The sequence below is a fragment of the Aythya ferina genome, assembly GCF_964211825.1.
Source record: "Aythya ferina genome assembly, chromosome: 10".
NCBI lineage: Eukaryota > Metazoa > Chordata > Aves > Anseriformes > Anatidae > Aythya > Aythya ferina.
Window position 1 is genome coordinate 19,181,032 of NC_140306.1, and position 11,249 is coordinate 19,192,280.

Here is an 11,249-nt window from a genome sequence, read left to right on the forward strand (position 1 = left end):
AGGGGAAGGGAAGGGAAGGGAAGGGAAGGGAAGGGAAGGGAAGGGAAGGGAAGGGAAGGGAAGGGAGAGGTGGAGATAAAAGAAGGCGGATGGGCCCTCACCAGCCTCTGGATGACCAGGCTGTGCCCGAGATGGTTGCCCTGTGTCTGTGGGTGCCTCCATGCTCAACAGCACTTGGCTTCAAAGAACATGAGTTCTGCAGCAAGGCTGCCCTGCCTCGATTGCTGCAATGAGGAGGAGAAGAAGACACAGCCCTTTGTACCCACTCAAGTTAGCAGCTGTGGCTGCAGTGGGGTTTGGATCAGGATCATGCAGTGTAAGAGCTGCTCCAGTCTTTTACTAAAGCACAGTGGCCTTTTATTCCTTTCTTCTGCATATAGAGGTGACCGCAGCAAGTGTTCACTGTTTCCCTGCTAGCTCTCCTCTGGGGGTAAAAGCACAGATACTTGCTGATAGAAGCACCTATGGCGCATGGATTCATCCTGCTGCCCTCTAGGTTGGAAGAGGTTTCACAGAGTTCTCCCAATTTCATTTATTTTGTCAAATCTTATGTGTACTAGAGCTGGATGAAGAATAAACACACCTTTTGCTCAATTCCCTCCTGATATAAATGAAGGACTTTTTTTTTTTTTTTTTTTTTTTTTAAATCAGTTACCTTGACACTATAATAACAGCTCTTAAATCTGAAGAGGTGGAAATGTGCAACTGCAAAAAAAGGCATGAAGAATCCATGATGTGATCAGAGATATATGGAAGAAATTCCCAATGCGCAGGATAACAGAGCTGATTTATGATGTTTTGATTAATCGGTGTCACACAGTTGATTTTGGCTCAGACTGACAGTTCATTTTAATGAACCTCAAATACATCTTTTCTATTGGCACATCTATGTTATTCTTCCCTCCTCTCAACAGCTTGCTGTGCGCTCCTGAGGTTCTGCAATGCTCTGGCTGTCAGGAAAATCTGATACCGAAGCGGTGATGCTGTAACTGGGGAAAGTTCTGTTGTTTTTGTCAGTTCTCTCCCACCCTTGAAGTGTCAGTTAAATCACAATCAGCCTACAAGTGTTTTAATTTTCCTCTCCATTCACAAAGGCGCCGGTACAGGGAGGTCTTGTGCTTTCACACCCGTAACAACTGAAAACAGTTAGCAGCTCCTGTACTAGGCCCTTGTCAGAGACCTCCCATTACAAATCAGTTGTGCACTTCCAAATTGCTTTTGCTGCTATCAAAACCTCCCTCGTGCTCCACGATATACCTAAAGGTTACATAAAGAAGGCTAGCTAATCCAAAAGAGGAGGAATTTCCAACTCCATTAACTTTACTGTAATCTGAGAAAACTCTTTCCAGATTGTTTGTGCGCAAATTGCTTTCACTAATGGCCACAGCGGAGGTGGCAGTGCTGCCTTGGCTGCTGCCGCATTTGTGCGTGGAGCCCACACTGTGCAGCCTGTATTTCTTCTAACTGCTTGATGAGCAGGACTACATTTATCCTGCTTTCTCTGGGAAGTGGACATCAACCACCACGGGAGCCCATCTGCCTTCCCCATGCAGGACTGGGGGACAAGCATGGCACCAAGGCCTCAGGGTGCTTGTGGTGCTGCTGCTGCTGCTGCTGCTGTTCCTCTCACCTGCCACCTGGCACAAAAGGTGTGTTTTTTGTTGTTTTTTTTTTTTTCCAGCTTGCCTGCCAAATCTGTTTCTCAAATTATTATTTTGCTGACAGAAGTATAATTTTGTAATCAGTTAAACAGCTGATCAAGTAAAATTGCAGTACTTTAACTGAGCAACTACATGTTCATTTGTATCCTACATCCCGACACTTGTGCTGGCTTTGATGACAGTAGCGTGTCTCCTACCTGTATTTCCCACCACAGGTGACATTTCATTATGCTCATTGCACAGTAATATTATGATTTTGGAATAAAATGCTTACACAGAAAATAAGTTGATCCATAGGGGCTGTCAGTCTGTGGTGAGAGAAACTTTCAAGAGGAGGAGTGATGGTCTCTTGAACTCAAGTGCTCCACTTGCAAGCATGCAGCAGTGGCTAGTGTGATCCTGCATTTACACATGAGGCTGAAAATGTGCCTGGAGCACTGCTTTGGCCTGGTACAGAGCACAACTTTCCTCTGAAACTGCCCAGCCAGCACAGAACCTTATTTCTGCCAGTAGTTCTGCTTTCTGAGGAGATAAGGAGCAGCATCCTACTCCGGTAGTACTGGAAAACTGGAATGCTTCAAGCAGAAAATCTCAGCTAGCATCATTACCATCCCAATCCTTGGTACCTGGCCCTGATGCCTGCCAAGTAAGCGCATATGGGGAGCTTTGTTTAGGATGCGCACCTTGTTTTACCATGGACGGAGCATGGTGGAACAGAAACTCAGAGAAAACAGCTCACACACATCTCTGCTGGGCAGGTGGGGTGGGACCTGAGGTGGGAAGTCAGCACCTTTGGTCCTCCCCAAAACCATGGCCATGACATGTGCAGGGGCAGATCCAGTTCAGGCAGGGTAGATCTGGGGAGGACTCTGTTGTCCACAGCAACTGCTCATCACTTCAGGATTTACAGGTGGTTCTGGTATCAAAGCCACAGGCATAATACAAGAGCTTCGTTGAAAACCAGGACTACAGGACATTGCCCAGTGCGTACTGGAGCAATTTCCAATAAGGGTGAATTCCTATTTTGACTCTGTGCATTCATAAATGCAGTGCATGCAGAATTCCCAAATTACTGTGCTATTGCCCAGGAATTACCAGCCACCCCACCTGTAAAAATAAATAAATAAATAAATAAATAAAATAAAAAAAACATTTCATTTGGATTATGTGATGAGCTTTCCATCTGGAATAGTGATTATCTTGTCTTCATTATAATAGGCCCAGTGATCATTTTTAACTTACTTTAGAAGAGAAAAAGACCAGCAATTTCCTTAGCTCTGGCTCTCAAAGTGTTTTTCATTTTGCCTCCTCATTGAAAATGCCACTGCCCTGACCAAGCAGATGATTTCAATGTAGGCTGGATTTTGAGAGGCAACAATCACTGAATCCATGCGACAGCTGGGTAGGAGCCAGCAGAGAGTAATTTAATAGGATTAATGGCATAATTATTTTCATATAAAATTTTATAATGCTTATTTATTTATAGACAATTTAAGATTATGAAGTCATGTTTAATACAAAATCTGCTACTTCAGCTCTATAAAAATACATCTTTATTTCCATAGTTGTGTGTGGCAGACGCATGCATTTTGTAACTGCAGGAGAAGGAAAGCCCACACTGTATCTAGTTTGTGGTAAAGCATTTGACTTTTGATTAATGTGTTGAATTTTGCAGTTTAGAAAACAAAATGTCCCTAATTAGAGAGGTCAGGGATGGTTCAGAGCACACTGTGTGTAACAAGTGGTTGGTTATTTCTGCTGTGGATACTGTAATACCAATGGTTAAGGACACTTGGAACATACTGGTTAGCAGTGGTTTTCAGTGAAATTTTGGTCTCTCTACACAAGCCCTCCAAATTCTGGCTTCTCTTGCAGGCAAGGTACTGTATACGCAGATGGCATGGTGGTCAGGCCACAAGCCAGGGCTACAGATAGAAGAGAAAACTTGTTGCTTGTGTATAATTCAGCATGTTACATACAGCAGATGATAGACAAATGGAGAACAAAAATAGGATCAGCTCTTTAATTGTCATTGCCTTCAGACACCACAGCAAAGAAACACAAGTTGACCAAGTTTCCTAAAGGTGAATTGAGCTCACCATCAGCCAGGAATCTGGCATTATTTCTCAAAAAAGGGCTTTTACTTTGCAGGTGGGTCCCAGGCATTTCTCCACAGGTCATGGTGGAGATTACATTTCAGGTCAGCAGCCTAATGAGGAGCTGCCTGCCCTGCCAGGCGAAGGAATGCCATATGGCTTTTCTTCCCTACTTAACACATTATGAAAACTAAAAGAAACATCATTTGGAGCTGTCTTGGATTGCTGAGAGTTCAGGGGGGAAACGGGACTAAATGTGTGATGCGGTTTGTGAACAAATGCTAGCAAAATCAGTTTTGTACCGAGCAATATTGCTTTTCTGCTATTTTAACAGATTCTGACAGTTTTTGTTTAGCATAGTTTGGCAGCATATTAAAAAGATTTGTTCTCTAAACAAGACCCCACTTAACTGTTTACTGGTATCTCCTTTTCTATTTAATATAAGTAGAGGCAGCTTCCACATTTGTTCTGCCAAAGCAAGAAGGCATTGAAATAAGTCTGAAGGGTAGCTTGGCTTCCCAGCTATTTCCAGGGAGCTCAGTCACTCATGTGCATACTGGAAGTCAGTTGCCCTGTGAATGTACTGTGATCAAAGGGCTAAAAATGTGGCGTGCAGGTGCTGCGTGGTGCAACTGCACAAAGACCTACCTAAAGCCTCAAAGTGCGAAGAAGCCGATTCAGAGAACCAGGGTTGTAGTTTTGAGGCTGTCCAGCTGGTAAATGCATGGCAAAATTATTGTCTAAAAGTCTCTAGGCTTAAAAATTTAGGAGTTTTCATGTTAAGCTTTGTCAAAACTGTATTCACTCTGTCCGTGAATCTGTCCATTCCTCTCACTTTCTCTTTTTGAGTGAGGGGTTGAGAGGTTGGCAAAGGGATAGACTCCAGATGTCAAGGGGGGAAAAAGAAGGGAAAAAAAATCTGAACTGATCCCAACAGAGTGCTCTAAATCAATGGCCTCCGTAGTCTAACAGCCCGTGAACCTCAGCTCCAGTTAACAAAGGCATTATCTGTGCCAGGAGCGATGCCGCTGCTCTCCGACTGTATTTGTACTACAAGCTTTTCATATTCAGAGGAAGTGCCCTGGGTCGGTGAGTGTTCAGCTAGGTAACCCCGGGGTCAGGTTTAATTGCTCTAAAAGGTGGCACATGGCAATGAATGAGCTCTAATGATTTAGATAGTATCTATTTCACATCAAGAAGTTTCTACTCTGAACAGACCTAATCGAAAGTAATCTGAAAATTAGGGAAAATAAAAACCATGCCCGCAATGACCTAAATACCTATTTCCTTGAATTTTATGCCCTAAATAACCTCATTCCTGGGAAGTTTAATTTTTCCCTTCTGCTAAATATACAATTGCCTGGGAGAAACGATTGGTCATAATCAAGCTTTTTAGAGCTGCAACTGTTAAAATATTATTGTTCTACTAAGAGTTTTGGAGGGGGAGAGCAGCCAGTATAGAGGGAGGGAGGGAGAGAAGGAAGAAATATCCCCAGGCTGTCAGAGCAAACATCGTGTGTACTGCTGTCCGTGGGAATGCTGCTCATGCAGCACTGCTTTTACTTTTTTATATACACATGCATATATGTATGTGTGTGTATATATGTGTGTGTACACACTACATGTATAAATGTTTGGGGATGAGATGTTTAATATCCTTTGTTTCACCACCTGCTTCTACCAGTAAGTACCAACTCACATTTTCAGAGGAGACAGTCAGTCTTTGTCAGCCTCACTTCAGCAGGAGGAGAACATGCCAAGGAGCTGGCACAGGTAGTGCTGATGCCCAGACTGCAGCCCCCTTGGGGACGGAGCAATGTGTCCACAAGGAGCAGCGTGCTCCTGTCTGCCTGCACTGAAACAGCATCATCTTTACACATGAGTCTTAGGCTTTGTGATGCCTCCACATCCTTATATTTTTGGGCAAAGCACAGATCGCATGAGCTATGCTGTCAAGACAGGGCTATGGCATGCCCACGGCCAGCCAGGTGGGACACGTTTGCTGCTCAAGGCTTCACAGATGTGCTCAGGTGATCCCAACAGGTTAGGCATCACTGCCCCAGACACCTGGCAGCGGGGTCAGCACCACTGCGTTTTTTGCCCATTGCTCTGTTGCACATGAAATGCAGGCCATAGGAAGCACAGCTTTTGCTGTGTCTTTGTGCCCTGCAGCTGTCCTGCTCCATGCATTCGGTCAGGGGTTCCCAGGTAAATATGTGGAGCACCCACGGCTTGACTGGGTTATAAGCAGGCACGTAGGCTGAGCCTTTTGGAATTTCTGTGCCCCGAGTAATTGCTGGCTGCCTGCATTTGTGCTGGAAAATCCCAGGCAGAAACATGTTAACCCTCTAGTCAGGCATGCAAACCTACACCCATAGCTGAAGAGGCTGTGGTATTTGGTTTGCTAGCAATTAACATATTGAAGTATTTGTTTTGAAAAGCTAGTGATTTCTTTATGACCTTGAGCCATCAAAGACTAAGTATGCAATTAGTTTTAGCTGCAGTGAGGCATTTAAAGTCAAGCATGTGTTTTAGTGCTTTGATAAATCAGGGCATAGCAGAAACAAATTTGAAAACAAAAAATATACATAGAGTCGAGAGGAAAACCATTTCAGCTTTGCAATCATGCCATTTTTACAGAATACTCATGTTACGCAGCTCTTTTGCTTGACGACAGCATCGTGCAGCCCAGCAGTGGGACTGCCTGTGTGTGGACAGAGCCAGGGACGTGACTGCTCAGCCACAGGGCTGTGCTGGCAGAGCCAAAGCTGCCCTCACCCCGTGTCATGCTCAGCCCCGAGCTATGCAACATGGTGCAGGGGCTGTGAAGAAGCAGAGACCAGCGCTGTGCTGCCTTCAGGTACAAACGGACCTGTACCTGGTTAAAAATTTAATACATACTTTCACAGAGAAAAACTACATGTTATTTGCCATGAATAGGCATCTTTTCCAAGCTAAGCAAGAGCCCCCAGTGACAGCAGCCCTGGGTGCATGGGCTCTGCTCACATTTGTGCTCCCAGCAGGGAGGAGTGGTGCCTGCCCTGGGCATGCTGCTGGCAAGCATGGGCTGCTTTCAGGGTCTCTGTGCTGCTGCGGAGATAAATGCAAGTAAATATAGCTTTGAAGCAAGTAAACACAGCTTTTGGGCAATGGGATTTTATTGACTGTCACTGTACAGCAAGGAGGATGCTGAGGAAGCCACTATGTGTGACCCATAGGCTTTTTCTTAACCAAAATCAGAGGCAAAATGGCATCGAACTTCCCTCCAGTGTAAACCAACGTGGTCGGGCCTTGGAGGTGCACACAGTGCCTTAGACTTTCCTAAGAGGATCGTGTGGGTTCTTGTCAACGAGTAAATTGGATTTAGTCTTCCTGCAGGTGGTGCAAAAGGCTCGGAGGAGGGGATGTGTGGAGGGCTGTGCAGGGGACAAGCTGAGGGTCTCCATGGGGACACTGAGAGATGGGGAACACATGGGGCACTTGGGATGGCTTCTGTGGGGAAGCAAAAAATATGCAGTGGTGGATGACATGCATGGAAATGCACAACTGCAAACCAAGACACTCATCTCAGTGGTAATTAACCATTCTCTTTCTTACAGTCTTGTGTCATGGTGAATTTTACTTGTTATTTCTTCTCATCTATGTAAGCATTACGGTGAGAGGGAAAAATGTCTTGGTGCTGTTATTGCTTGTTTCCTGATGTTGTTCCCAGTCTCAAGGCTGGTGGTGATCCCATTCCCTGAGCACATCCTGGGCTTTGCTGGCGGTGCCATGGGGCAGGATCCGGCCCGGCACAGCCGCAGACCCTGGGCAGCAGCAACCACGGAGGGCCAAGCAAATTCCAGCCTCCTGCTGCTTTAGTAAAAAGGAAAAATGGGAACAATGGACACAGCCCGATGGGTGGCATGATGATAGTCTTTTCCTGAAAAAAAAAAAAAAAAAAAGAAACTGGGGGGAAAGAGAGGCAAATGCCCTCATCTGACTGAAGTTCCACTCCTGTGCCTGGACATTTGTCCCATGGGCCAGCAGTGCCAGGATGGGAAGGATTCTGCTGATGTGCGTGGTGCAAACCTGACACAAATGAGCAGGGGACAGGGCTATCCAACCACCCATCTATTTTAAAACGTTTCTTGCAGTCATCCTCTGTTACCGTCTAGGCATCTTGTTGCAAAACATGGACATCCTAAACTATAATTTGCCTTTGTTGAGCTATTGATCCTGATTGTGCCTGAGATTTGGGAGGTTCCCAAATACAATAAGTGTGTTTACATGCAGTAGTCAGAGAGGAAATTACATGTGAAAGCACTCAATAAGGAGATGGTATTTTGTTGCAATTATACATAAGCCTTGTGTTTACATGGGGTTTTTAAGGAGAATTCAAAGCATATCTCCTTTTTGTGATGCATCAACAAGCATATCAAATGATTGTTCAAAAAGCCTGTGCTTTTTGCAAAAATAGAAACCAAATGGCTGAGCAATTTCCAACAGAAAAAAAATTGCCATAGCAATTCCATGGTCTATTTAAAACTCCTTTATAAAACCTTTTAAATAATAAAACTCTACACTCTCAATTAAAAAAAAAAAAAAAAAAAAAAAAAAAAAAGGAAACTGGCTCTCTTGGTTTCAAGTTTCTAAACATTATGCATTGTAGGGCCATTATATGAAATGCATATTTTTTTTCTCCACGGGCCGTATGTTCCTCTCCTTTTCCCCAGCAGTTGCCAGGCTGCTGGGGTCACCCTGCTCAAGCCACTAGGCTCCCATGGGGCATCCACAGCGTTGCTGTGGGTGCGTGTCCCCAAGACTGCTCTGAAATGGACTGAGTGGCTCTGGAGCATGTTCCCCACGCACAGGACATGCGGCTGAGCTAGTGCTGCTCCTGCCGAGCCCAAGGAACAATTGCTGGGAACCTTTACTCTCACCTCTCGTACAGCCTGCTGCAGGGGTGTTGTCTGAGTGCAACAGGACCGCTCGCAGGAACAACTGTACAGTATACAGGTGGTGGAAAAAGACAAAAGGAAATAAAAAGGATTGAAGGCTGTAAACCTTTAGATATGCAGAAGAGGATGCAGAAGAGGCCTGCTTTGGGAATGGGTGATTGCAGAGCAGAGGCTGATGCCAAAGTCATTCAGAGGAATTTTTTTTATTATTATTTTTTCCGTTATATGCTTCTTTCATGGAGAAACACGAGCTTCAGCTTGCCCACGGCCGTGTGGCACTGCTGCAGCCTGCCCTGATTGTATCCCTGGGCTGTGTCATCTGGCCAGCATGAAACCCAAGCCTGCATGCACGCCCATGCCAAGGGCTGAGCGTGTGGCTGGGTCCTGCTCTACATGTGCAGGGTGCATGGCACGCCGAGCTCGTGCATGCGAGCAATGTAATGAGCTTTGAATTGAAAGCTCCTTTGTCATGCTAACTCTCTTTTTGGTGGCCACTACCAGTTCTCTTTCAAGTGCCACGCATGTACCTTGGCCAGTCGCAGGATCTGTTTAAAGGCCACGTCTAACTTTTAGGTTCATGTTACAGAGGCCCCTTAAAAACAATTCTCCTTTTCCCTAACAGAAAGGTCTGGTAATTTAGCCTCAAAACAAACACGTTAAACACATTACAAACTAAAACCATGATCTTTGCACTCCCATTACAGCAGTAGGCCAGCTAACATCATGCATAAACACGCAGATTGGCTAATTCTCTCGTTCTGTAAACAGGATGCGCTGCGCTGAGCAGCGGCATGGCACCTCTGCTCCAGCGTACGTCGAGCTCGGCAGGCCAGTCTTTAGGGCGGGGGGAAGGCGTGTATGCGCACTGAAAGCAAACAGATGGGATTAGACACAGTTTAATCACTTACGTGGGGTTAAGTTGATTGCCAGAATCGTAGTGGTGCATGCACGAGCTGGGGTTTGGAAACAGCTGCCTGCGCAGCATCTGACTTGCCCGTGCTCCCTGCGGTGTTTGCACGTCTCTGCTGACCTCAGGAAGGCCATCCGTCTCCATCCATCCGTCTGTCCATCCGTTGGCGATGTCCGGCTACTGCTGTGCCATGGCATGTTCTGCTCTCACAGCTGCTGTTTCCACGTCTCGTTTGGGAGGCAGGGAAGGGGAGTCCCATGTTCTGATGCACTGGCAAAGGGCTCTGCCATGAGAATATGAACCCAAGCTTCTCCTTGATGAAGGCCTGCTAGGAAAGGAACAGGATATAAAGGAAAGAAAGAGGGACACATTCAGGTATTGTGCTCCCCTTATCCCGGCCTGCGGCGTTACTTACCCCCCTGGCTCTTCCCTGGTGACAGAACCTGGGAGCTGAGCCACTGGGCCTCTGGGTCTGGTGCTGCTGGAGACAAGATGCTCCCGATTCCTACTCCAACAGTGAAGGTCCATGAGGCTCAGTTGTCACTCCCCAAGCCTCCAACCTCTTCTCTAACTTCGCCTCCTTGCTTGGAGGTGCCTGTGCTACATGAGGCCAGGCCCTGTGAGGTAGCACTCTGCACACCTAGGGCTCAGTCACCACTGCAAATCAGAGGAAATTTTTGTGATTTAAATCTCCTGGCATATGTTTCCCTGTTTAATACTGTTTAATGAAAGCTGTTCTTGTTGTGTGCATGTATACACACACATATTTAGCCATATTTTTCCAATTACTTTCATACAGCAGATCACATTTGAATGGGACTCTGAGTCTGGACTTGTGGTAGCTAAAAGCACATGGCCTTTCTGCACGCACTTGCGATATGCTAAAATCTTTTAGTTATTAGCAAAGCCGTGTTGTTGATAATATTCTTTTGCTGGGGAAGATTTAGAAGCATGCCTGTTTAGATAAAGAGGGACTTCCATGTAGTCCCAGGCTCAAAACCATAATATTTCCTTTTTGATGTATATCGGGTGATTTCTGGATGGCACAGAGGTCTGCCTCTACATTAATGGAAGCTAATGCCTCCAGCACTTGCTTGTGGCACAGCTGACTGCACGCTGAGACCCGACGTGCACTTTCCAGAGGAGACAGATCAGACACAAAGCCATGTCCTGCCTCAGCTGAAACTCAGGGCAAAGTACAAGTAACCAGTGAAGTCTTGGTGTGCCAGGCCTTTGCTAGGATGGAGCGAGCATTGCTCTCATTTGCGTGGTCACTTCAGCAACCATGAGCTCTGGTCGAAGTACATGTAAAGTACATGCCAGTCATGTCCGTCCACACCTAAGCACTTGCAGAAGATGGCAAAGCAGTGTTTTAAGCAGCATCTTTAAGCAGCTGATGGCGGTAGTGGTTATCCGTGGGTGAGGCCACCATGTTCTTTTCCAGCTGCATTGCTTTTTCTTTCCTCCCCTCCCACCTTCCTTTTCTCTAGCAGACCTTGGCTTGCCATCCAGGCTGTGACAACTGGTTGGGAATTTCCTCTCTAGCTCTGAACCTGGGGTCTGTCCCTTCTGTGAATGTGCTGCACGCTGCTTTTGCCAGCACATGTATGTTTTGTCAGTATAAATTACCCACTAAGTGTTT

The 11,249-nt window shown here is 45.9% G+C and overlaps 1 protein-coding gene across 1 annotated transcript in view; it reads left to right on the forward strand.

Moving 5' to 3' along the window:
* The window catches only part of LOC311441842 (uncharacterized protein), a 148,318-nt gene extending 147,724 nt beyond the window's left edge, over window positions 1-594 (forward strand). Inside the window, exon 5 of the transcript XR_014696250.1 lies at window positions 44-594. The gene's annotated coding sequence lies outside the window, so the exon portion shown is untranslated. The remainder of the gene's footprint in view (window positions 1-43) is intronic.
* Window positions 595-11,249: the final 10,655 nt, after the last annotated feature.